This window comes from Falco punctatus (assembly GCF_963210335.1).
Source record: "Falco punctatus genome assembly, chromosome: 6".
NCBI classification, from domain to species: Eukaryota; Metazoa; Chordata; class Aves; order Falconiformes; family Falconidae; genus Falco; species Falco punctatus.
The window spans coordinates 23,039,785-23,067,296 of record NC_137585.1 but is presented as its reverse complement, the minus strand read 5'-3'; the positions used below and the strand labels follow the sequence as shown (position 1 = coordinate 23,067,296).

Sequence of the window (27,512 nt, the reverse complement as noted above, 5' to 3'; positions counted from 1 at the left end):
TTTTTCAACATTTAAATCAGAATGATAGTTGCACCAACAGAAATGTTTCAGAATCAAATACTGAGGCTCTTGCTACAGCATAATCTTGTTAAAGAAATAGAAGTGGTTCATGGGGACCATCAGGTATGACAGAAATTTCAGAAACACCACCAGTGTCAAGGAGAGGCTTCAGTAACACTGCAGGTAGGCAAATAAAAAAACCTGTTATTTTCAGAAGTATTCTTGCAACTAACCCCCAACTTTTAGCAGATGGGATTTTGTAATGTAACTTTGAATCACCCAACTCTAAAAAAGCAAGCACAGGGGAAGGGGCACCTTTGTCACAGAATAGGTTCAATGCATACATCTCTAGACATAACTCCCAACGTGCAGTCCAATGAAATTGCCAACTTCACCCCCCACCCACCCAAATTTTAAATTGCAGAGTATATGAAAAAGGGTTATCAGTTTCACTCTACCACCATTCACTTTCCCACCTGCAACATTACTAGGCTTGCCGCCTTAGGGATGTGGAGTGTCACCAACAGGGGTTCCCATTCAAAAAGTCAAAGACAGAAAGTAGGAGGGTTTTGTTAAGATTTTCAGCAAGTAGTGGTTATACTTGAAAAACCCCTAGGGTTCATGACTTCTAGGAAGGGAAGAGAAGGTAGAAATTTTTATTTTGCTTTTTAATACTTTTCTGCAAGTATGCATTTGTACATGCTGTATGTGCCAAGTGGCACAGTTACAAGCTATTACAGTTTCCCCAGGCCTGCATCTATTCACACCCACACCGGTATCTTGCAAATCCATACTCATATGCATATGTAAAAACAGATGTAGAGCTTCATTAGTGTATACATAAATATTCATTAGTTGCTATTCATGCCCACAAACACGTATATCATATCTGCAAGATAGTGAAAAGTTCCCTCTTAATGTACCGATCTCAGGAACAAGGAAGGACCTAGATTCTTATCCTAGCCGTGTCTAAGCTTATGAAGGTCAACTACAATAACGTGGCATTTCATTTATTTCCCTTCAAAAACTGAGGGGACACACACTTTTACCCCTCTTGTAAAACGGTCAGAACACTTTGAGATGAAAGAATGTCAGTGTTAATGTCAGATCAATGGCATTTTCACTGGTTCAAAAGGTAACGCTACTTTCCTAGATAAGAACAGACTACAGCCAGAAATCCTGCAATGCTGCAAATGCCTATCTAAACTAGAGAGCAAAGTACAGGAGAAAGACAGAAAAGCAACTGTCAGTATCATTCTCCTGCATATTCCACCCCAGTCTGTACACAAGTTCTGTGAAACAGGAAAGACAGTTGGATCCTTCCTTTCTGGTTTTACTTCCTTTCAATTTCTCTTTTAGGCTTTGTATAGCTGAGTAACATTCCCACCCATCAATGTTAGGACCTCCAATTTCTCACTAGTGTTTATTTTAGGACTACACTGACTATGCCTGGTTTACGATCATACTTCACAGATCACATAGGGCATCTTATTTCCAGTCTCTTCTGCAGAGAGCTAAGAAACACCATTCCTGAATGCGGCTGCTTATCTTTAAATGGTAAGACAAGTCACCTCCCGTCATTCTCTGAGTACAGTGAGGATTTAAGTCAATTCTACCCAACCACCTCACAAGCAAATCCTGACATACAGTCTGACCCTACTTATGTTTATGTGAAAGCACCATCCTAAGGCCACACTACAGTAAAACGTGCCCTTCTGATTCAGTGCAAAGCCCTCTGAAGGGATCATACAGATGAATTACATGGCTACAAACACCTCGGTGTAACACAAGTGGGTACTTCAAGTATCCACCTCACAATTAACTTTACCAAAAAAAAAAAACCCAAAAAAATCCAACACAACTTTTTAGTTTTCCAACACTTTACCAAGCTGCTCCTAATTGCCAATTAACAAGAAAATGCAGTCATTTCTTCAATTATTAGAAGCCTCAATTTTTTAACATATTCAGTGGTAATTAAGAATAAGCAAGTAGCATATATTTTGCTAGTAGAAATATTATGAGGTCATGTACAGCCAGAGGTAATTTTCATGATAAAACCAGCTGATATATGCAGAAGTGACCATGTTCACAAGTGCACAAGCATACCTGAAGTTTGCCGAGCTAGGAGAGAAAGCAGACCGCAGCTAACAAAACTACATTCCCTGAGAAGTCATGCTGCTCCTTTTGTCTCTCAGCTGCGGCCCTGGAGACACAGAACATAATCAGAACACAGACCTAGGAACCAAAACCCTACACCAAAAAAAAAAAAATAATAATGGTTCAACAGAAACAGTGATTTTGTGGCACCTCATCCCTAGCTGTATTTTCTCTCCTTTATTAACTTGCATCTATTTTCTCTTTCATAGAAGCTATAGCCTTTTAACACTTCTCTTGAAAACATTCCTCCTTTTTCTCCAGAGGTATCAAGTATGTCCTCCCAAATAGAAGATCAACAAGCAACAATTTCTCTTTGTCACTCACTACACTTCTACCCATACCCTAAGCCACACTGACAGCAACCTCATCTTCACTTCACCACCAAACCATCCCCACCTGACTAGTAATGCCGTTACAACAGTTATGGGACCCCACAGTAAACCCAGCCAGGTTCGCTATCTTTTATTCCAACAAGGCTATTTTTAAATCTAGATCAGTTTTCCCATCAAACTCTTTATGCACACCCAGACAGCTGTGCTGTGTGACAAGACCAGGAGAAGAGGACAAAGCACCCCAGGGATAAAAAAACACCAGCAGCTGAAGATAGGGGCACTGCCCAAGACACTCCTAAAAAACCCCCCTTTGTAATAGTTTTCCTTTTGTATTTAGCTTTAATGATTGCTTCTGTTGTTTCAGATCTGAAGAACCTGAGGGCCTTAAAGCCTGTCCATTTACTGGAAAGGAATGCACTTCACTGAACAATGTAGCTATAGGAAAGCTGTTTCTAAAGTCTGTTTAGAGAACAACGAACAGTTGTCTTGATTTAGTGTCTTTGGATCTCTAACTTCTCTACTTTAAACCAAGGAGAAAAAACGCAACTGTCATAGCAAGCACTATATTCACTTTACCCTACTGGTTCTGCAGTAACACAGCTTAGCTGAGAAAAGTCCTGGTTTTAATAACGCTGCCGTACCAGGGAAAAGGAAAATAATTTTTAGAAGGGAAAAGCACAAGTCAAGCAAGAAAGGAATTTTGTTTGTTTGTCTCTAGAGTTGCCTTTTTATTTAAGAACACACAATGGAAAGCATAAAAATCTCAGAAGAATGAAGCAGACAACAGTGCCCTAAGGGAAAGGGAAGGAACACAGAGGCTGCACTCCAACAGCAGGCAAGAATTATTGGACTGTAAATTGCTAAGCGGTGCAGAATGAAAGCCCCCCCAACCCAAAAGTATGTATTTATGATTATACATGGGCTGTCTTCTCAATAGTTGCCATGCTACACTATGCCTGCTAAGCATCTGTTTCATCCTGTCTGTGGGGCTTTTTAAAGTCAATTTAATGCCCACAAAAGAGATTCAGCACATCTTTCAGGAGCCTGGGGATAGCAGCATTTAAAATATCACACACAAAGGTGACAAGCAGCAGCTATTACACTTTCACTCTAAAATCAAAATGGATCTCTAAACCAACGCAGGACATTTGAACTGCTCTCCCCTAACAAAAGGGCCTCCCAGAAAATATTTTCCTAAATACCAGTCACACATGGATTGTTTCACAGGAGCAAACATTCAAGGTCACTTAACCCCCAAAATCCTACTTTTTCTAGCTGATTTCTGTGGATCCTCAGATACAGGACCCTTAAAAGCTTTTTCTCGTTTCATAGCATCATGTCCAAGCACTAGCATCAAAGCCTGCTACGTTTTGCAGACCCTAGCATTAACCAATGCTTCGTCCTACATTTACCCGAATTCTCAGTAACGGCGCAGCTATTTAATGGATTTCCCCAGCAATCTTGGAACAACACATGCCATGTACCAGATGTTCACTCACCCAGGAGCTCGCAGCCTGCCACCAAGGGGGAAAAAAAGGTGGGCAACAGCTCTTAATTCTTCTGTCTATGGCTGAACAGCGTTCTCCCTCCTGTGTGCTGCATTCTGTACAGCCACTGCAGTGCTCGGAGCAAGCAGACTCACAGGAGCAGCTGGAAAAGAGCCTTGCATCTTCTAAGCTGAACACAGGTGTCCATCCCAGATCGAGGGTGGTTCTTTCACAGTAAACCTATCATCTACAGCTCCCTTAGCCAGAGGGTGGGTCACTGTGACAAGTGGCCATTGGAAGGTGATAACTAGGGCAAAAGAGAATAATAAATCCAGAAAAATTGTGTGTGCGCGCGTGTGTCTGTGTGGGAAGGGAAAAGAATAAGTGGAGCAAATAATGAGTGAAAGAATGGAGTCAGTATACAAAGAAAATTATTTACTGAACAGACCATTCGTGCTGCTGACCTCAGTTCATTCCTCTCCAAGTTTTAACTCCTTACAGTCGGGGCTTTGTCTGGGAGAGAATGTCACAGCCCATTTCCACCACTACCCTCCCTTAACCATTTTAAGATACCACTACTAGATCCTGCAGGTGAGGACACACTCCAGCAATGGGCTGCTGCTCAGTTTCAATGCTCTACAGTAAGCTCTCACAAACCAAAAGCCTGGTCAGCCCATCATGTTTCTCCCTGCCTCCACCTCTAACGAAAAGACTCTTTGAACCCAGAGTTCAAGGGGGTGGTGGCTAGGATTCATACCTCCACCATTTTTAAGACCTTCACAGATAACTTTTCTGCAGTACCTGAATATTACCAGGATATAAAAAGTTAATGCCTGCCAAACATTCCTTCCCACAACAAGAACTGCTGTACGCAAGTAAATCTCACACCATGACCTTGTTCTTGCCACCTAAAGATTTTGCTGTTCTAACTGAAACTCCATAGACACTGCATGCATTTGCTGTGCATAACTGTGGCATAAACTCCAGTATGTCACAGCAACATGTATTTTGCACAGCAGGAGCTATCCCACCAAATGGGAACACTAATATCTTCTGCATTTCTGCTTGGGGAAACCAGAGAATATAGGTTTTTATAACTGAAAAAAATGTAATATATATTTTAAGTCATTACTGCATTTGAGAATAGGATCACAGAATCTACTTGCTCTCAGATTCCCTGATACTTATTGAGGATACTGCCTCCATACTGGAGCCTTCACAATGAAGCAGTAGCAAACCTGAGTAAAATCGTGCAACATGCAGCGTAACTTCACACTAAATGTCATGATTTTGTTACACAGCCTAGCATTAAACTTACAGCCCCGAAAACACATTCTAGCCCATACCACTGTAAAGAAACTTTTCTAAAAACAAGCCAAAGCAGACTTTGTAGACAGGCTGAAGGCTGTTCACATTCTTCTGCGAGGTGTCAGAGGACTGCATTCAGTCAAGTCATAGGAATTAAAACTGAGCATTTCCAATTGCCCTTGTAGCAAATGAAGCACAATTCTAGTAAATAAGTCAACCTAGGTTAAGCTAAGACACCTGTTAGAAGGACCACATGCTCAGCTACCCACTCTTGTGAATCACTTCCTGAATTGCCATAATTAGCACAACATTGTAAAGCAATTCATCTTCAAATCCAACAGAAGAAATAAACACTCAGTTTACTGTGTTAATCTCACAGCACTTTATTGCTAGTCCATTTCAGAGTCTTCCCTTCAAGATCCACCTGTTGCGACACCAACAGGAAAAAGGAACAACCGAGACCAGCCAGTATGCAGCAGTAACTGGCCCGCTGGGTCAAGTCTGACCTATACATCTTGAAACTACTCAGCCATCTTGTCCTTTCTTCTCAGTACCCTCTTCCAGCTTTGTGGTACTTCATGTTTCTGAAATTCCTTGCTTTCTTAAAAGTCTAGAATGAAAGTACTACGCCCAATAGCTGAATTAACCAGCAGACGCCAACTGTGAGAAAGCATCATGCCTGTAAGTTATCATCATGGTTTGCAAGAATGCAGAACAGAATTCACCACCATTGTCCTCCACCATCGAAAAACCCTTGACTGCCTGGGATGTTTTTCTGTATGCTGGCTGATCCCTATAGCTTTATGAAACATGTTAGCTTCTCTCACCCTTGTAGATCTAGACTTTTGATATTATAAACCTTGAGCTCACTGGGAGTTTGATGAAGCATAAAATAAGCGTAGTTTACCAGTCAAATGAACAACAAAGGGTCTTTTGTGATAGCTAAAGAGTACAGGAACAGTGCAGCAAAGGAGTGAGGACTTAGAAAAAGACAACCTCTTATATTTGGAGGTGATATTCTGCAACATTTGATTAATCATCTGGTTTATCAGTGACATGATTTCAAATGAATACAATAGCTTTGTTAAGTGTAATTGTTGTACTGACACAACTCACCTGAAGACTTTAGATTAAGGAAAAAACGATATAAAGTAGAACCACTGCAATGGTGCACAAGTACAATGCAATAAGGAAATCTGACCTCTTGAAAAACATTCACTCTGAAATGTTCTGGCAGAGGGTAAACAGTAAAGTCCCCAGGTTTTTGGCACAAAGAAGGAAGACTTAGAAAATGTTTCTCCTCAAAAAAGTAAAGTTATTTTGCTTCTGTAATAGCATCTTACTGCTCCGTGGTAGTTACAGTTCCAAGGTGACTATCTGAAGATACAGCCCATCTTAAGAGAATGCAGGTTAGTGCACAGCAGTTCCTGAAATAAAACATTTGGTTTTGCCAACATTTCAGTTTGGGAATGTCCACAATTTAAACTAGAGTATAAGAGTTTTGAGGAAGAAACTGTGAAGTAAACAAGTCATCTTGTAGAACACAGTTCCAACAGCATTTTCAGCTAGCCTTAGAGAATATAAGGCAAATGTATTTTTTTCAATCTACCCTTTTAGAGGCTTACTAAATATTTTAATTCCTTCTATCCTAATACTGCAGCATTTTAGAAGACTGTTGCTTCAGTAACTATTTAAAAATAAACTCTCCAGAGAGCACACAGCACTAAAAAGAAGCCTCTCCAGACTGATGAGACATCTAGACAATCGTCCACAAAAGGGCACATTAGCAGAAGAATTCTCCTACAGAGGAAGCAAACATCTCAAGTGACACTCTCCAAGCAATTTAGCTGTTTTAGATCACACTTGAGACTACACCATTTCTAAATTAACATTAGCTGATACTGCTGCTAGAAAGTAATACTGCAAACTGCACCGCTAATGCAGCCTGCGAGGACAAACTTTATGTTCCTACTGGCTCCCCCTGTCAAGAACAGGCTTATGACTACTGCTAACAAAATTCAGTAGTTTCTCCTCCATGCACCAAAGGAGGGTAAGACAGTAGACAGCCAGGAGGGAACAAAAGAAAATGCCTGTGGGGAACATGAAACAGAAAGAGGGCAGTGGATTAAAGGAAGGAATACATGTAGTAAGAGGAAACCAGAAGAAACACTGAATAACGAACCTGAATAGCACACACTGCTCTCTGAAGGCACCCAAAATGCTAGTTTTCCAAAAGCCAGTTTTTCCAGTGGCACCATGCCCTGAGATGCAAGGATAAGGTACCAGAAACACAGTCCACCATTGCTGGGATGTCAGATTCCCTCCCTAATGCTACTGAAGTTCAGACTGACCACAGTCAGAAGGTTCTGCATCTTGGGGAGGCACTAGGTAGGAAAGGTACAAAAAGAGATGGAAGGGAAAAGTACAGTCAAAAACCAAACAAGCAGACCTGGAGAAGACGAGAGAGGGGCTATGTGTTGTACACACAGCATAGTCATCAACAAAGATCTCCCTCCTGTCCCAGAGGAAACATGGATCAGGAGACTCCTCTCTCTCCTCATGAACCACACTGTGAATAGTCATGACCACAACTGTAGGAAGGATTCTATCAGCAAACTGTGGAATTGGCTCAGCGTACAAGCTGGCCGCCTGGAATACCTATCTGTCCTCTGGTTTTATTAAGTCTCATCACTTACTGTCTGGGTAGGATATGAGACCAAGGAAATGGGAACAAGTGTGGCATGAGTGCAGAGAGGTGTCTGAGGGACAGATCAGAAGCAAGTCTGATCAACGTCACGAAGCCTGACCATGTTGAGAGGAGCGCGATAAGGGAGGATGTGCAAGGGATATTTGCCGTGAACACAGACTGGTTATTCTAAGACAAAGGTTCTCAGATTACACGAATATTTACCTCTCACAGATATATACCTCCTCATAAGCCCACAGAGTTTATATTTTGCAACTTTAGAAGAGTCTCACTGAATGATTTGAAGGTTGGTTCACATCCTGAAATAAATCCACTGTCAAATAATATTCTATTCAATACACTGAACTCAAAACTTCTCAGTATGTGCCATACTAAACATCAACAGAAAAAGCATACCTGCTTTCTTCCACTCATCTGCCCTATTTAAGAAAAATAAATAAATAAAATCTTAGAGCAGAGACTTCTTTACTATGTTTTAAAATACTTGGCACAGCAGAGTCCTGGGTGGGTCTCCAGACATGTGTAACGCAACAGGCATTACATATAATGCAAAAGCAACAAGAAAAGTACCAGGTACAGTGCTGGGCTCAGCTGTAGCCCATCTGTCTTGTCTCTCTCTGTGGGAACACTGAATACCATCACTGTGGAGAATTTTGTGGAGATCTGCTACCGATGCTGTCACCTTCTGGATAGCTCCTCCATTTTCACACATACAACTCTGTCTCTGAAGTACTGGAAGCAGAGCAGGTATCACTGACACCCAACCTTTTCCTGTACTTCCTGAATGTGTACGCAGTCCTACTCTCCCTGGAAAGTCCACAGTATGTTTAGCTTCTGTTTATAAGCAGCAAGACAAATTACACTTAGGAGATCTAGAAGAAACTTGAAATACCAGGTACAAGGCACTGACCTTCCCAGGGTCGCCAAGAAAACTACATACAAAGGCTAGCTCCAAACTAGTCTTCCTTTACAATCAATGCAGAAAGAAGCACAGCTCTAGAGAATTCTGAATGGGAATCTCACTTAAGTGATTTAGCATGGCTACATGAATCATCAAAAGCATGCCACATTCCCCAAAACTGTTTACACTTCCTGACATAGTTTAATCTAGCTTTTCTTTATCAAACTGAGCAGAACTCTGTTTATAGCAGATGGAGTACCATACACAATGTACACAGACTGTTATTAAAGAAATAATTTACTCCTACAAAAAAAGATTAGCAAAGTATTCTTGGATTTGACTGTTTAAAGCATGACTCCTGGGCAAACACCCGCCTTCATTCCTCATTTGTGTGCAGTTCACCACAAAACAGAGGCAATGAGAAAGTCTATTATCTTCCCCTTCCATTTCTTTAGTCATAACCATGATTTTGCACGTGTTGGACATTTCTCAACACGAGATCCAGAGTAGTCTATGACATGAGTATCACTGGATGGATATCAATTAGGTTTGCATTCTTTAACTTGGTTAGAGCCAAATTTGGTTTCTTGTTGCCTTTAGATTAATCTTTTTAATAAACCCTGAAAAAAAACCACAAGCAAGTGTTAAATGGTGCAAATTGGTACAAGCTGCAGTGTCTCACATAAATGGAGCAGAGTTTATACTGTCCTTTACACAGGACCCAAGAGAAGCCCTTTTTAACAGCTGTGTTAAGTATACATGGCATATTGAGAAAGACCAAGACAAAGGCAAGAAGGGCCTCCCAACCATCCTGTTAAACCAAGGCAGTTCCACCAAGGCCATAAAGAGACAGAAGTGTTAGATAGGACTCACGTGGCCACAAGCACTTTTACCTGCATGGCAGAGATAACCAGATACGATCCCACAAAAATGCAGCTGTTCCGCCTATACTTTAACTTTCAGTGAAAAGTCTCCCCACAGCCTCAGAGTAAAGAGATCTTCATAATTTAAAGGGCCGTCACTATAAAAGTTATGCTATGCATTGTCACTTTAGTTCAAAAGTTACTTAGCAGAAGATTACACCCTAAGACTTCATCAGACACACCACCCAAAGCTCATTCCAAAGCATCTTGCAGCCATGACAATAAAAGATATAACTAAGCAAAACACTTGAAAGGTAGATTTATTAGAAGCCTTCAATGCATTGAAGTGTCCTCTTCCCTCAGCCACATCAGCTCCCAGCAAGCCTTGCCTCACTTCAAAGCACTGCAGATTCAGAGGAATTATTTCCAAACAGCAGGGCAGAAAGCAGTAAATCAGAACAATTTTCCTGCTGGCCAAAGAGGAAGTTGATGCAATAAGTGCATTATTTCCCAGATTTTAATTAAGCTGTACAATTGGAATCCTAATGCAGGCAAACACAGCAAAAGACCCATAACATAAGACAAATACTTCTGGACTGATGTTGGAAACAGCCAGCACAGAAAACAGAAAGCTGCAAGATTTTACCTTTGTTTTGTATCCTACAATAATGTTTGAGATTCAGCAGTCTAAACCAGAACTCCAGTATACAATATGCTACACAGGAACAGAAGAAAACACATATCTTGCACAGAGAGGCTCCAAGTCAAGGGATGACTGATGGACAAGTGGATCCAACAAAAGAAGGGAGCACATCCAAAAGGCAAAAACAATCAGAAAAATAATCAATGACCTACTGAGTCCACTGCTGGGTAGTTCTGGTTCAGTCAGTTCGTGGCAAGGGAAGGCATTAAGAACTTCTCTGAAGGCAGATGAGGCGGCTTCATAGATGTTTATGGAACTCTTCTTCATGATGGATGAAAAGCATCCATCTGCCACTCCTCTCTTCATGATGAGACCAAGGTAAAGAAAGGCCACAAGGGTTTAGCAAATGCCTAAAAGTTAGCAGCATTAACAGGCGGGACTACATGTTACATTCTCCACAGTATGCCCCTCTAGATGACAGTTGAAAAGGGCTAAAAAAACCAGCTTACGTCTGTAGCTGTAGAACTCCATACAGGAATGATTTGCTAAAAGGCAAAGGCAAACAAAAAAAAAAAACCCAAACAAACAAAAACCTCCACTTTCAGTAAAAACGGCCATTGTTTTGAACAGCTGAGTATCAAAAAGAAATCCAGACAAAGCAAGGGCAGCCTAGACGAGTTTTAACCATGTGGCTAGACACAAAAGATCCTATCTCAAAGATGATGTGGAGAAAGAATGAAAAAGGTTACCATTCAACCCAGATAAAGATCTGGGGAGAAGTCAGAGATGACAGGCTGAGAGAGACAGGAATCTAGCAAAAACGTTTTCCTCACAATCTCCATACCTTTCTTCCTTGCCCCTTCTCAAAAGAGAAATGCAGTTTCTCATGTTGTCTATTGCAAAACCAATAGTTTCAGAACAGTTGATCCCTAGTGGAGCAATCAGGTTACTGTCTTCAGCAAGACATTTAACCTGGTACTGGCCACACACCTTTAGCAGAAAAGTTATGAACTCCCCTTCAAAAGCGTGGGACAAAATAGGTTCCTCTTTCCTGAATCCGAAATAATTCTATTGTTAATTTACTGCTGTCTACAAAGAGCAAGAACTTGCATTTTCTTTTCTTGTCTCACTGAATACTTTTGAATGGAGTAAATTTCAATACCTCAGAAAAGAAAGGAAAACATCCTTCAATTTCCTCTTGCTACTTAAGCCAAATAATTCTGCTTGACTGAACGTTAAAAGAAAAAGGGGGGGAGGGAGTGTCAGAAGAGAGGATGCCCACACAGGTGAGCAACCTTCCTTTCCTTAAATTGTTTCCCACATCTGGGCACTGAATTTCTATCACAAGCCATTCCATACATAAGAGCATCACAGTGCCTCTTCAAATCAAGATACAATACAGGCAGGAGAATGAGGAGCTATGATCCATGTCAGTTTACTGTTTACACAAAGAAACTAAATGCTCTTAGAGCCCTATCAACTACGTATTCCAACTACCTCAACATTAGGAAACTGCAGGAACAGACAAATAATTCAGCGACTGAGCGTCCCAAACACAGGGTTGGAATCCAAATGTCTTCATACCATGCACAAGCACCATCTACGTGCAGATCTCTTTCCTCAGAGCGTACATTCTTGGGTTCTCCTAGATGCACTTTTCCCTTTCTCCCTCTCCCTTGTGCAATCACACAGAAGATGGCATTCAGCTAGGGGAGGGAGGAAGAGAAAAAAGAAAGGAAAGGGTGGTGGTTTGATGTTCCTACACTAGCTTACCTCTTGCTCTGTCTCTACTGTTTTGGGCTCCCCTCCTAGTAAATAAAATAGTGCCTGCCTCTTGTATCTTACCATTTCCAAATAGCAGCATGAACACCAAATCAGTATTATTGCTGCTTTATTACCACCTATCAAATTATGAACAGCATTTCTGTAGGTGACATCTCAGTTACATCCTGCTAGTTTGCAAGGCTAAGATCAGCTGTAGGCTCTGGGGCTGCTGGGAGACCCAAGAAAACGCAAGCAAGGCTCCCCGATGGAGCTCATGTAAAAACCCACTTCCTGGATTTACGGGCAGGAATTTCCCCCTCCTCCCCTTTCTAAATGAAAGGTGAGATCATCATTAGGATCTGCTACAGTAAAAGCACTCGCCCAAGAAAACTCTCTCGGATCACACCCGCACTAGGAATATCTCAGCCATATTAGAACAGTTGTACAGTACGTTGCCAAAGCTGCATTTCACACCCATCTATTAACAACAGACCACAGTGTTAAGGCAAGCCCAAATAGTACACGTGTGCTTTACTTGTATAACTGAACCTGCGTGAGAACCTTACATACCATAGATCATACCCTGGATCAACAGTGTAGCCCCAGCTTCAGCCCTAAGTGAAAGGATTCTTCCACCCCAGGCTATTAAGATGTAGATCAGCTGGCAGAGAACAGATTCCTAAAACATCAGAGCTGGAAGCTGCATGGCAGAAACAAGTTTTGACCAACCTCTTACCACAGCTTCCTCAGGCTTCTCCACAGTAACAGAACAACACCTGTAACACCAAAGAAAGTCCATGTCCAGGTTCTGCTGTTGCTCTCAGGCAATTCCCTGTGACATAGTCAAAACAGAGTGGAAGTTTTCTGTCTCTAACAAAGACAGCAGCAGCAGCAGCATAGGCAGTTTTCTCTTTCTCTTTACCTAGAGCCACCCTGAATACTATTCATAAGATTACATTGGCAAGACAGCCTTTGTGTTTGCAAAGGAGAAAAAAATCCTAATCCATTCATGGATTACATAAGTGACAGAGAAGTCATTTTGAAATCCCACACGATGACAGGAACACATACCACTAAGGACCAATCCTGCCTCAGCTTTCTCCAAAAGCAACATGTCATCAGCTCTGCTTTACCATGTGTACAACAATAATTCAAGCTTTCTCATAGACAAGTAACACTGCTGTAGGCTTTATCAAAAGAGACTGGCACCTGCAAAATAAGTAAGATTTTTCATATGAGGCATGTTTGCAGGATATTTGAAACCCAGAGAGGCACAAAAGCTTAGAATAAAATGTCATCCTGACCTCAATCAGTTTTGTTTAGGTTTACTCCAGGAATTAGAGTCACATAGTATTTACAGATCCTTTCTTAACACACAGGATAGTCAGGAACAAGGTTTGAATTCAAATGTATTGGAAATTGGAATTGAGATACATGTCATTCATAACCTACATAGCTATTAGTTATTTTTTCTGCACAAATACTTAAGAATAACTGTTAAAAGAAAAAACTTTATGGTTGCCCAGTAACATCTAAGAGGGCTTTAATTTAAAAACTAAAGAATTTCCAGCTTCACCAATTAGTTATAAGGTGTACCTCCCAACTGTAATTCACAGAATCACAGAATGATTTGGTTTGGAAGGGACCTTAAAGATCATCCAGTTTCAACTCCTCTGCCATCAGCAGGGACACCTTCCACTAGACCAGGTTGCTCAAAGCCCCATCCAACCTGGCCTTTAAGATCTGAATGAATACAAAGTCTAGCATAGCTAGTTATATCCATCCATGTTCTTGGACATGAGTACTTTAGCAAGCTGCAAGCTAAGTACAAATCTAACTGTTTTCTTAACTGTAGTGTGACTTTTTCTGCTACAGATGAACATGTAGTGGAATTCTGGCTGGTTTAAAGGGACACTGCCAACTTCAATCTAACTCCAAATCTAGTTTTGTGCAAGTAAGCTTTCACAGACTCTTTGACCAGTAGAAATATTCACATGATTAAAGAAGTTAATTCCCATGCAGTGACTTACTTTTACCAAAATCATGCCTGCATTACGACCAACTCAAACACAAGTGCTGAAAATGTTGACAGTGAAAAATAAGTAGAATAAGCACATTCTCCAAAAGAAATGCAGGAAGAGGTAATCAGCATAACTATTGGGAACAGAAGTCTATTTCAAGTCAGTTTTTGGTTATAGGCAGAAAATCTTGTTTACTGGGTTTTTTCAAGCTCGGGTAACTTGTAGATTTCAAAGTTTGTAACCAGAATTGGCCCTAAGAGATAGTTTCTGTATCTCCATGTTGCCCAGCAAGGGCCCATTTCTTTTCTCAGCTTCCCCTAAGCCCCCTACGCTAGTACAGACCAAGTTCATTTAAAGTGCAGAATAACCAAGAACCCCAATTGAAGTCTTAAGTCTAACACTCCAAGAGACTTTCCACAGGTTCTTCATTTCATTAACCTTTCAAAGTAGTACAACAGAATCAACAAAGGAAGCGGCAACTTTTGTAGTGCCAGACTTGTAACATATTCCTCTATCTCAACAAAAGTTACTGTCAATTGCTCCACAGCACTAACCTTAAATGGATGACTGCATGAGGTAAGAGATGACTTCTTCAGAATATGGAATGGAGTTGTTACAATGAATGCATAAGCAAGTTTTCATTAGAGTAAGAGAAGGAGCCCTATGCTCGGAAGCAGTTACCTCTGTTAAGTCTAACACCCTAAACACATCTTAGGACAACAGCCTGCAGCAATCACGTCCATAACATAACAAAAAACCCACAACGGACACAGAAGTATTAGATAGCTGGACATCCCTTGTACTGAGCACATCTAGAATCACAATAAAAAGCCTAAAGGCTTAGGTCTGCGACACAAGCAAAAGCACACACAGGACGAAGCCAGTACATGCTTTCTCTTTGTGGGGCTGTCATCAGCCGCCTGGCTATGGAAGCGCTAGGTGTGCTTCATGACACTGTGGCAGTCAGCGCTGTAAAGTTTACCGGCGTAACGCGACCCGCAGAGCGGCGGTCAGCGGCACAGCCGGCGGCAGGGAGAAGCAGCACGCCCCGGGCGCCCCGGCGGGACCGAGCCGGCGGGACCGAGCGCTGCCGCCCGCGGGGAGCCGGGGCAGACTCCGCACCGCGGGGAGCCCCCGCCGCCCTCCCGCAGGCAGCCTGCGCCCACCCCGCACAAGCGCCGCCGGCTCCTCCTCCTCCGCCCGGGCCAGGACCAGGGGATGAGGTGCCCGGTACCTTTCGCTGAGCCACCCCCCTCCGGCGAGGGAGTGCTAGGGGGTCCTCGGGCCGGCCTCCCGGCCGCCACCGCCTCCTTCCTCCCCGGCGCCGAGCCGCGTAATCGGGTCAGCGATCCGGCGGGGACCAGCCGCCCCGCCGCGGGCCGCCGGGGATCGGGTCTGGCGGCTGCACCCCGCCGCCGCTCCCCACGGGCCCGCTCCCCGGCCTGGCGCCTCGCAGAGACCCCCGCGCCGCCGCGCCAGGCCGCTCCCCGCGCGATGCCGACGGGCGAAGCGGCTCCTCCGCAGGGAACGCGGCCGCCCCACCTGCCGCACCGCGGGAGCCCGCCCTCCTCCCTCCCGGGGGGCGGTGGCGGAGGAACCCCGCCACGCACTTGCCTTCGCCTCATGCTGCTCCGGGGGCGGCGGCGGCGGGGCTGGGTGGCTGGCGGCGCCTCTGCCCTGGGGGGCGCCGCGCTCCCCCCGTCCGGGTGGCGGCGCGGCGCGGAGCGGCCCGACCCTGCCCGCCGCGGGAGGGGGCGGGTGAAGCGGCGGCGGCGCGCGCACACCTTGGCAGCCCCGGCTACCGCTGCCTCGGCCCGGCCCGCCCCGCCCCGCGCGCGGAGCGGTTGGCGGGGCGGGAGGAGGAGCGCGTGCGGGCAAGGCCACACGCGCACACACACACACACACACACACACACACACACACACCCCGTTCCCTTAAAGCGGTACACGGGATCGAGGGGAGGGCGGCGGGGAGCGGGGGCTCCAGCCGCAGGGCCCACGGGGCTCTGAGAAAGGGGGAGAAGGGGGGGTGAGCGACGGCAACGGGAATGCAGCAGGTGCGGCGGCGAACAATGAAAGGCTGCGGTCCTGTCCCCCTCCCAGCCCCGCATGCTCTCGGCTCCTCCCCCGCTCCCTGGCAATGGTACGCTCCCACCGCTCGAATGGCACAGGCCGAGCGGGGATTGGCCGCCGGGGCGGGGCGGGGCGGGGCCAGGGCGCGCGCCAAACGCGACTGGCGGAGCGGAGATCAAAAAAGGGGCGGGGCGAAGCGCCAACCGTTTAAAGCGCCCCGGGCGGGGGCGGCGCTCGCGTGCGAGGCGGCGCACGCCGGGGGCGAGCTCTGTGACCGGGGCGCGCGCCCCCGCCCGCCGCGGCCAGGGCCCTCTGCGCTGTCCCCGCTGCTGTCACGCCGGGCCCCCCACGCTGTCACCCACCTCCTCGACGGCGGGCGGGTATTTCTCGCTCGAAGTAAAGCTGCTGCTGCCCGGGATCCCGTGAAGAGCTGCCCCCCGCCCCGGGCAAAGCCACCGCTCCCCTGGAGGAGGCCCCCTGGGTGGCCGGGACAATGGGCGCCGCCTGCCAGCCAGGCCCTGGCACCGGCCGCGGTGTGTGCCTGGAAGGTTTCCACGCACGTTTTGCATGTAAATGTGAAACGCTGATGAAACCGAGCGCGGGAGAGACGGCACATAAGAAACCGGCAGGAGAAAGGTGGCAAATCAGATCTAAAAATGTCTGGAGAGACGCTTGCAAAAATCATCATGAGAAAGGGCTAAATATATTTTTGGTTTGGGGTTGGCTGGGGAGAAGCTTGGAGCTGTGGTCATAGCAACTCCCCCAGTTTGGAACCTGCTGTGTTTGGGGAAAATAGCTCATTGCCTGTGAGCTCTGCAAGAACAAAATTGCATCAGATGAATGTCTGCTCCCATTATCTTTGTCTCCTGCTAATTGAATCAACTTGGAAGACCCAAATATTGACTAATTCCTCAGGTTAAGCTGAGGTAATAGTACAGGTATTGGACGGACAGGGAAATGGCAAAACTGTTCTTCAAGAAAGTACTGAGAGAAACATAAAATGTTCTCTGTGTGTAGGGTTATATATGTATGCATATCTGCATGCTTATTTAAATGCTCTTGGAAGCCGCTGGTTACTGGCTGAGCGCTCTGCATCTGAAGTGCAGTCAGGAAAAGCAGTCAGTTCAGCACATAAATACACCCGTGTCTGCATATATATACACAGGTTTGTATTCAGTTTATGTATATTTGTTTCATTGGCATCTATACACTTCAGTGTGTATAAGCAGTGCACACATACATGCTGTCTTTGCTATGCTCAGCTGAGTATGCCCTTGAATTCTTCAGCTGAGGGAGCCAGTTGATGTGTACCTGAATAGAGCACGAATGCAAACAAATACAGAAGCACTGTGAATGACCCAGGGGTTAAGAATCAAGTACAAACCCAGGATAATATGTTAATAGCAATGGTAATATGAAAGCACACGAGTTTCCCTTTAAATAGGCCTTTCCTTTCCAGCAGAGATAATTCAAACCTCTTTCACATCCAGAACCACACAGTCCCAATGTCCTAAAGCCACAGTCTTCCAGCCCTACCTTAAGAGAAGTTTTGACCTCCACAGTCTATTAGAGATTTTGGCGTGAAAAGCAGTCAGGTACTGCAATAACAATGTGATTAAAAACCAAAATAGATACAGTTCATAAGAGATAGATAAAATGAGTTCATGACACAGCTGAGGACATTTTTACTACAGCGTGGTGTGACAAATATCAGCCAGAAGTGCACAATTCCCAAATCACTATCTATATCCCTGTCTGAGAACAGATGGAGGAAAGCCTTTAGCTGAGCTAAATTTGGCTTAACCCACCCTGTTTACTGATGGAGTTTCCATAAGCATAGAAATTAGAGCTACTGGTTGCAATCCCTTGAGAGCCGCAGCCTGCTGATAGAGCTTATGTGTTGGAAAATCTGGCAAAGACGCCTGTCCTTACCTGAGCAGATGCACAAAGTCATGCACATACAAGTCCCAAAGGGCAGCAAGAGCTCGAGTCAATGGGCATTTCCACCTCTGAAGTCAATGAAGGTCACTGACATAGTAGCTCTTTGAAGGGCAGGCAGCAGCTTCTATTACCTGTTAATAACCAATATGTCAAGGTGTCCTCCTCTACAAAGATGCAGGTTGAGGAAGTGTTAGATTATTGAAAACTGAAAGCAGGCAGAGAAGAGGGTTTACATATGTTGATACAGGAGACATTTTAAAACGCTCTTAAAGGAAAGAGGCCAATGTGTGCAGTGTGTCCACTCACTGATTACTGGCTGAGCACTCTGCCTCTGAACAGTCAGGAGGAGGGCTGCAAGTTTAACAGTAATCTTTGTAAAATGCTAATAAGCATCTGAACAATTCCCACTAGGGAACTGAAGAGCCATCTGCACTCTAGCATGAGGCTGTCTGTGGCATCCACAGCAAGACTTGTACATCTTGGCTTGATATTTTGTAATCCAGCACCAGAGAGGCTTAGCCATATGATAGGGTTATTTGCATCATTATGCTGTTAGATTCCCGGTGAAGTTTTCACAATGCACTGTAAGAGGAAGGGTTTAAACAAGTAGAACTAAAGCAAAACCAAAATGGCCTACTTTGTAAAAGCAAACTGTGGCAGCTGAAATCCCACATCACAGCCCAGCAGAAGACTGATGTTCCAGGCTGGTGATGTGCAAGGTAGGCCTATCACCATTATCTTCCCTGAGGACTTTACAGAACTGCTGGTTTGTACTGGGCTAGGTAACAATCACCTCACCCCAGCCAAGCAGTGACTCCCTGTGAATGAGTGCCTGCAAGCACTGTAAAACTGGATGCCTGGCACTCCAGAAGTCACCACTAGTAAGTAAAACAGCCATCAAGGAAGCAGTCCCAAACCAACTCAGGAAAAGATACTGTGGTTCAAGATGCACCTCTTAAAAGGAGGTGAGCTGCTACTGCTCAAAATAAGGTCAGAGTATGGTACTGTGTCCCATTTTGAAAAAGCAATATACAAAAGTAAGGCCTGACTTTTTTTATGTATTCTGTTTCTAAAAGAATTTATTGAAGGTTCATAAAGGCCAGGTGCTACTCCCAGTTAGACAAGGAGTATAGCAAGGAAGGCAAGTTAAAGAAGAAAATCCAAGAAAGTTTTTGGTATCTCCATGATATCAAAGCTATTTTCACAGTAAAAATAGCCAAGAAATTGTGAATTCTCTTCTGACGACCTTCCAAGGCTCAGAACTTGCCAGGTACATGACTGCTCCTGTGGGAATTTGTAATCTTTAAAAAACAAGAACATCAATTCCACTGGAAGAATACTGTCCCAGAGCAGAGTCCCCACATCTGGAATTAGCAAGTAAAAACACAGCGAGTGGATTTTCAAATGAGGAGGTAATCACCGAATTACAGGGCTGGAAGGGATACTGAGAGGTCATCTAACTCCATCCCTGTGAAAGCATCTCTGTCCCATCTGTTTTAGCCCTTAAAGACCTCCCCAGTGCTGCAGACACCACAGTCTATCCAGACAAGACGTTCTTTTCTCATGATTCACTCTTTTTGCCTTTAGAAAGTTTTCCCTAACGATTAACCTGGATCTCTTTTACCATAATTTATATCTACTTCTCATCCTACCCATCACAGAGAAAGAAAACATTTGTTCCTCTTATTCCTGCAACAGCCTTTTAGATGCATGAAAATCACCTCTTAATACATTCCCCAAGTCCTAAAACTCCATTTCTTCCTGACTGTCCTCCTAGGCTACATTGTGAGGCCTCTGGTGATTCTCAGCATTCACCTTTGGCGACTCTCACTTTAGTCCATGTCTTTCCTGAATTTCCCTGTGCAGGAACAACACACAGCGTGTTCCCAGTTAGAGGCCTTACCAGTATGATGTAGAATGGAAGGAGCACTTCGTGCGTTCTGTAAACATCCCTTCTGTTTATACATCTTAGTATGACATTTACAGTGCCAGAGAATTTCTTTTGCTTTCCGTATATGTGGCAAGGCCACAACATGAAGCCAAAGTGCCACTGAAGCGTCTGCGATGCTCTCCGTCAACCAGAACTCTTACCTCCTGTATGCAAGTGTTTCTGCTAAAACTCACTACATTTAAATTGCTACCTGCTGGAGGCAATTTAATTGGGGTTCTCTTTGATGAGTTATAGTGTTATTTTCTGATGCTCACATCTACTTGGACAGCTAGAGCAAATTTTTTTTAATGTAAAAGTAATCTGTATTAAAATCAGCAGCTGAATGCTTCCAAAAGAAATGTTCCCAGAAGAAACTGAAGGACAGCAGATAAAATCTAGTCTACAGAGGTCTGAAAATTTGCTGTCTTCTGGATCAGCTGCAACTGTTAGCAGAAAATGTTGTCCAATTCTGGAGAAAATATAGATCTGACTTCCTAAGCAATATCATAGGTGTTCAACTTGTGTTTGAAACATGAGGCAGAAATCATCAACCACCCAGCATTCTCCTGATGCAAGTGGTTATTCACTGCATAAGCATTTGAATAACTGCAATATTTATAAAATGATGCTATTTAACTCCCTTCCACCACCCCTGAACACACACGCAACACACTGATCTGGAGTGATGTTGTGTGCAGAGGTGGGAGCCAAGTTCCAGATAAATTGCTGGTGGTGTTTTATTACAAGAAAACAAATACAAGACTAATTCACTGGAAAAAACCTACCTATTAGCTCACTAAAAAAAAGTAGAAACTTCTCTAGGTAAAAATTTCTCCAGTTCAACAGGGAAATAAAAAGCCAGCCCATCAGATTCAGTAAATTTTGATCATGTAGAAAAATGTTTCTAACCCTTCAGGCTTAAGAAAATAAGCTTTCAGATAGGAACTAATAAGGAAAGTTTCTCTGGGGCTACACGCAAATCTGCTGTGGATTCAGTGTAGACTTAAGCATTTGGGAGCATTTTAGGAATAAGAGAAGCTCCAAGTCTGTGCATACACACTGCAGATAATTGCACTGCGCACGGAGTTTTCCAAGCAGTAAAATACAAAATTGCTGCTGGGATTGCTGCTTTGACTCAGGACTGTGGGCATGCAGAAAGCTAATGAGAAACACACAGCTTTCACTTCACTATACTGTAATTTTTTAAGTGAAAGTAACCCAGAACAAAGGCTACACAAGGGCAGAAAACTCCCTCCCAAAACTGTACAGTATGCTAAGGGCTGGGAAGAGTAGCCCCACTCAGTTTGACTTCACATTTCCTTTAAGAGCAGCAACAGCTCAGGTCTGTAAACAGGTGCAAGATCATCTAAAGCTATATGACAAGTGCTTTTCAATCACAAAATGTAGCTATGCAAGAAGACCATACCCAGATGAAGACTGTTGCCATGCTATGCAATTAATATACTAAACAAAGAATCAGAAGTACAGCATTTCCTTGTACTCAGCTAGTCCCTGACAAGGACTAAAGGAATGGATTTAAATATACCTTGGTGAAATGTAATGGAATGAAAGTCCTGCGAGGTCATCATTGAGACACTTCATTGGTTCTTCACCTAATTTGGACTATACAAATTCTGCACAAGAGCTGTCTGTGCAGAGCTCCTCCTGGGACTCGTTTACTCACATAGCATGCATTAAAGTCTAAAAGGCATGTTTACTATTTGGAGTTTGGAATAGGGAATAGGGAAGAGTCTGAGCTATGTTTTGTACGCTTGTTTTTAAACCAACAGCTTTTTACTCCTTTAACCAAGTGTATAGAGACCAGCTCCCTTGCGGTGGTGTCTAGAAATAACCGACAGCCCTGAATCCCAAACAGGTCTGGAAGTCTTCTTCAAACTCTTAACTTACCCATGGTTAGGTTCTTTTTAGCAAAAGGCTCTGGGGTCCTGGTTGAGAATCTTACTGCTTTACTAGCACTATTAGAATTGTTCTCTGACAAGCTATAAAAAAGACTGTACCTATGTTCTATCCAAATTCATCACTGTTTAGAGAAGTATTAATAAAAAAGGGAAAGTAAATCAATTGAGTCACTTTATTGATCCTGAGGATGTGGAACTACTATTAATAGAACATGTTGATGTTGTTTTATGGATAGGTCAAAGTCCTGGTAAGGGTGTGTTTGTCATTCTAATTTATGTGCAATTTCATCAACAAAGTATTTGTTATTGCAGTATTGTATTTATTCATCTCCTGTTTTCCTCCCCCACAGCCAGAACATCTGCTAAACGTTTCTGAATCTAAGCTTGTTGGGATAGGGCCCATTACTTTTACATATTTATGAACTGTGTGGTACACTGGCATTCATTCAGCAAGGACTGCTTCCCGAGGCTCATGCGCAAATGACGTAAACCAGTATGGGTTTATGTGCAAGAGGTCCACATGTGCAAGGGTCACAGAGGGGACTGGAAATCCAGTTACATCCAGAAGTACTTAAACTCTGCTGCTGCAGAGGAGCAGAACTATCTGCTAATATTTGAGTGATGCAGGAATGCAAAAAGGGAAGAACAGTTATTTATGGTGTCCTAAGGAATTGTAAGGAAGAGTAATGGGATAAACTTGGATGAAAAGAAGTTGTATCTGACTCCAGAAACATCCTCTATCATCAAAATATTTTCAAGTTTGGTCAAACAGTCCAAAAAAGCAAAAGCTACTATGCTTGTGTTAGACCGGACAAAGCAGAACACAGGACTGGTCTCAGGATGGAAAAATGAACAAATAATTCATTTCTGATTTCTGTTTTTCTTCTGTTGTAGCCCAGCCTCTCATGCCAACACTCACACAGGCACAGCTTTATACTATTTACACACTGAAGGGAGTGTATTCTGCTGTTATTGTGTGGAGAACTTACACATGTGACTCCCATTACCACAAACAGAAGCTATGTTCATAAATTGCCCTCGTGTGCCTGGACGGAGCGGACCTGTCCCTATTTGCCTTTCCAGCTAGCTGGTTTGCAAACAGTGCCTTTCCAAAGTCGAGGCTGTAAGATTTTCAGACCTCGTGAGAAAGAACATAGCTCATCTCCTCTGAATTGAGAGAGCCATCCATGCTCCAAGGATCATTTGCCTGCCTAAATTCATGCCAGCAACAGAGCACAAGTACAGTCACAGCCTAATAGTCTTAATGAGATTACAGCTATAGATGCCCTAGTGCTGCCGTCTGGCCAAGGAACAGAACAAGCACCAAATTCATCTGGATAAAAAAAATCTCCTTGGCTTTCATGTGAGCGGGCTGCAGGCTGATCGAGATTTCAGATCTATGGTGTACATGATCCCTTTGATTGCTTTTTCCTTATAATTTTTTGCAGTGCATTATTATTTTTTTGCAAAGCAGCATATTCTTCTCATAGATCTCTAGATTTAATTAATATTTCTCAGGTGAGAATTTAAAACTGATGATCATACTGCTCTGTAGCATGATTACATTTATAGATGCCTATTGTTAGCCATGCTAGATTGTTCTCACCCATGGCTTTTGTATTTTTGACTGCTGTGTCTATATGCTTAGCTGTGATATCCATGTACTATGGTGGAGTATGGTGGATCTTTGCCAGTATAATAATTCTTTTTATCAGCAGCTTATCTGATGCATCTGTTTGGCTCAGTGGAATGCAATTGCTTGTAACTGTATCCCACATAGAGCAAATAGTCTTTCTGCACCTGTTCTAAGCAGCATCTGGTTTACTTACTGCTTAAATTCTTAATCTCAACAAAACCTAATAAGTTACCCTGTATAACAAAGGATGGAATCATGAAGTAAATTAAAAAGCTGATCTTTAGATAGCACTGTATCAGCTGGCTAGAGTACAAAACCTGGTGTCAATGCATTAAGGTACGGATTGTGCAGTGCTCACTGCAAACTGCAGATTTCATCGAGCTGCTAATGGGTAAGTCTGCAGCTCCTGCAAGAAGGACTTCATGCCTAGAAAAAAAATCCAGTAGTAGCGCATTCATGGATTTTGCATGAAGCCTATTTGGAAGAGCTTGCACAAAAGAAAATTCCTCCCCTTAGAAACAAGAAACACCAGAATTTCATAGTGAATAACAAACAATAATATTTTCAGCAGAAGGTATGAGAGGTCAGCTGAGTCAGTACTCACAGAGCAAGGCTGCATAAGTGACCTTCTTCTCGCACAAGTCAGCTCCTCCCCGACAAGTACCCATAGTTCGCCCACCTCTGCCAGGGCAGGCATCTAAATTAGAGCTCTCTCGCCGCTCATCGTGCCCTGCCTCCACACAGGTTTCTCTTTGGAAAGCTCACACAAACAATTTTCTATTTCCTAGGCCTGCAATATAAAACCAAAGTAAAAAAGAAATGGGACCTCAGATGCAAATCTCCTTCTCTAAGTCTTTCCCAGAGCATCTCGCAGGGTCTCGGGGAGGCTGTATGATGATGGGTCTGGCTGCCAATTCGTCACTGTTGCCACGGTAACGGAGCAGTGGTCCCCTGTGGCTTGGTAAGGGAGCAGCAATGGAAGCACCAATTGTATGTATTGCCTTCTCCTTTGAGGATTCCTCTGACCTGGGTAATCCCCATTTCTTTAAAAAAAGGTTGTTTTATACAGCAGGTACTTCCTTCACCCCCCATCCTCACCCCCTCTGCTTTGGTTACTCCACTCACAGAGCTCTACAGCATCTCTAAGTCTTGTTTGTATGGTGTAGGAAAGCTGGCATAACCCCGAGAGAGCCACTCACTTCCTCTGGGAAATACAGTGCCATTTGAAAACAGGAAAAAAGAAATGTTGTTCTGGTAAACATCTCAACATCAGCACACACTCACCAGTGTTTGAAGTGCTAAGATGGAGCAATATAATTTTGTCTCTGAGCAGGTGAATGAGCAGTTGAGTCGGTAATAGGGTATTTTTCTGCCAAGTGTTTCTCTGCCAACACAAGAGAGTGCAAGTGCATCCATGAGGCCCTATTACAGCTACGGGGAAGCTCAGGGCAGGCAGAGTTCCTTTGTTCCTCTCCCCTCAACTGAAAAGTCTTGGCATTATCCTGAGCCTTAATATTGCTCTTTCCTACTTGCTTAACGTATTTTCATTATAACATAAGCATAAATATTAGTAATGTTAGGCAGGACAGACCACAGCAGCAGAGACCTACTCTGGGACTCGGGGCTGTAGTTAGAGAAGCAGCCAGGACTGCAGAAGCAGGCGTTATTTTGCTGGACAATGAACAATTGAGGCTTGTTTTGGAAAGCAAATCCTTGGATAATTAAATAATACCACTTGTTTACGAGACAGACTATTTATCTCATCTTCTTAATAAAATGTTGCTAATGGTTCTTTGTTGCTTTCCTTATTATTCTCTCTTCATGCCAAGTGCTTCTTTTAAGGTAATGCATTTCCTCTCTCAGGATGCCAGTAACAAACACAGCTCTGTGTGCACGTAGGTGGTATGGACAAAAGCAAACAGAAGTAAAACCCACATGTTTGCTTTCCTAACTAACTTTCCTATCCTCACTTTTAACTCAGGTTGTCTGAGCTTTCTCTGACAGTGGCTCATCACAACTTGCTAGATACAGACAGGCCTCCAGATGCCAAAATCCAAATATTAAAGATCCCATCATGACAGGGGGTTAAGTACCTTTTTGCCCCACCATAATCTGAAGCAGCAGAGATGGGACAAGCTCAGAACAGCAGCATCAGCTAGAAGGGTTAAAAAGACTTGAACCAGATTCAAAAAGCTGTGAGTGGGCTAAAAAAATCTCAAATGTTAAAAACAATAACAATTCAAGTCTTTTTACTTGTCTTTGCTTCTGCCTTCAAACTGAGTTTCCTGGGTTTTATCCAACACACTACAAGGATTATAATTTAATTTGGTTAGAAAAAAATTTCCATTTCTCCTATATTTATGTAATTCTAAAACATGGGACTTGGAGAACATCACCAAATGCAATGATGGCCATGCCAATGCCACTAGACTCGGAAGTGCAGAAGTATCTGTGCAAAGTAGGTAAGCCCATCTAGGCCCAGTCTCAGGACGTCTGGACCCTTCACATTAAACATGCAGGACTTCAACAGCATCCCCCCCACCTCCTTGCATGGTGGCTTAGTGGCTTGTTCAAAATTAGTTATGAGTACACCCAGACTTACAAATATCTGTTTCCACATGGATATGAGACTACTAAACATATGAACGCATGTTATAAAAAGTCTCATTATCACAGACATTTTATGGCGGCTTCTTCAGTAATCGTAAATGAGAATGCAATAAGATCAGAAATTGAACTGCACACTTAACTTGCTGGTGCATGTAATTAAATATATCTGTATTGTTGACACCACATGCCTCGACTTTTTTACCCTTAGCTTAGTGGGAAAGACTTGGTGCCTCTGGGTGTGATAGCATGAAGCCATTCAAAATGAAGCTGTCCCCTAAAGAAAACGATTCTGAGAAGGAATAATGCTGGGCTAGCAGGCAGTATGGAAGCAGCAGAGGAACATAGCGGAGAGGAGGTGGCTGGGCTCAGCCTGCAGCACTGAGAAGCCTTTTCCATCTGCAGCTTTATCTTCCCGTCGTCAGAGCACTAGGTAGAGCTCTTTAATGGGATCACAAGGGCTGCTGTACATTACTTATGGAACAGGGTATAAAAATGACAGCAGCTAATAAGAACCAATTTCTAATCAGTCGCCTCATCAGGCTAATTTCACAAACAGAAGGTCTGAGAGGCTAAATGGCTGGAAAACACATTCTGGCTGCTGGATCCAGGCCAGTACAGAAAGAGTGCATCTCTGCGCCTGGACACTTCAGTCTCAACCACAAACAAAAAGAGAACTACCCTAAATGTACATCCACAGGAGGACATAGATTTCGTAAACTGAGGTGGAAAGCTAAAGCCACAGCACATTCATTCTTCCTAACAATTAAGAGGCAACAGGAGTGGGAACATGAATGTTCCTTTGTCCATAAATGTCCAGACCACATTCCTGTTTGTGAAGTTCCCTTGCAGAAAGGAAGGCTTTGTCTGGAGGGCACAGCTAAGGCAAGAAAGCTTTAAAAAACACCCCAAACTTGCTGGACCAGGGTGAAAACACACCTTTAATTGAGGAGTTAGTTCAGAGGAGGTGTTCATGCATCAGAAGGAGGAGGCTGGCTGATGCAAAGGGTAGAAACTGGACAGAGATGTGTGTGTGGTCCAAGAGCAGGATAAAGGCTGGGAGTGTGTGTTTGTGTGTGTAGGAAGGGGGTGGACTGTTTGTAGTGGGAGTGCAGTTCATGCATGTGAATTATAGATGTTAAAGCTGAAAAAGAGCTTGTTGGCCTTTTCATTTTTCCTTCTTTTAGCCACCGAAGATTTGAAAAGTTGAATCTTCTACTCAT

At 43.6% G+C, this 27,512-nt stretch overlaps 1 protein-coding gene across 1 annotated transcript in view; it reads right to left on the bottom strand.

Annotated features, from left to right (window-relative positions):
• Positions 1-27,512, bottom strand: part of MICAL3 (microtubule associated monooxygenase, calponin and LIM domain containing 3) — a 186,173-nt gene that overhangs the window by 146,443 nt on the left and 12,218 nt on the right. Inside the window, exon 2 of the mRNA XM_080391492.1 lies at positions 2,107-2,203. The gene's annotated coding sequence lies outside the window, so the exon portion shown is untranslated. The remainder of the gene's footprint in view (positions 1-2,106; positions 2,204-27,512) is intronic.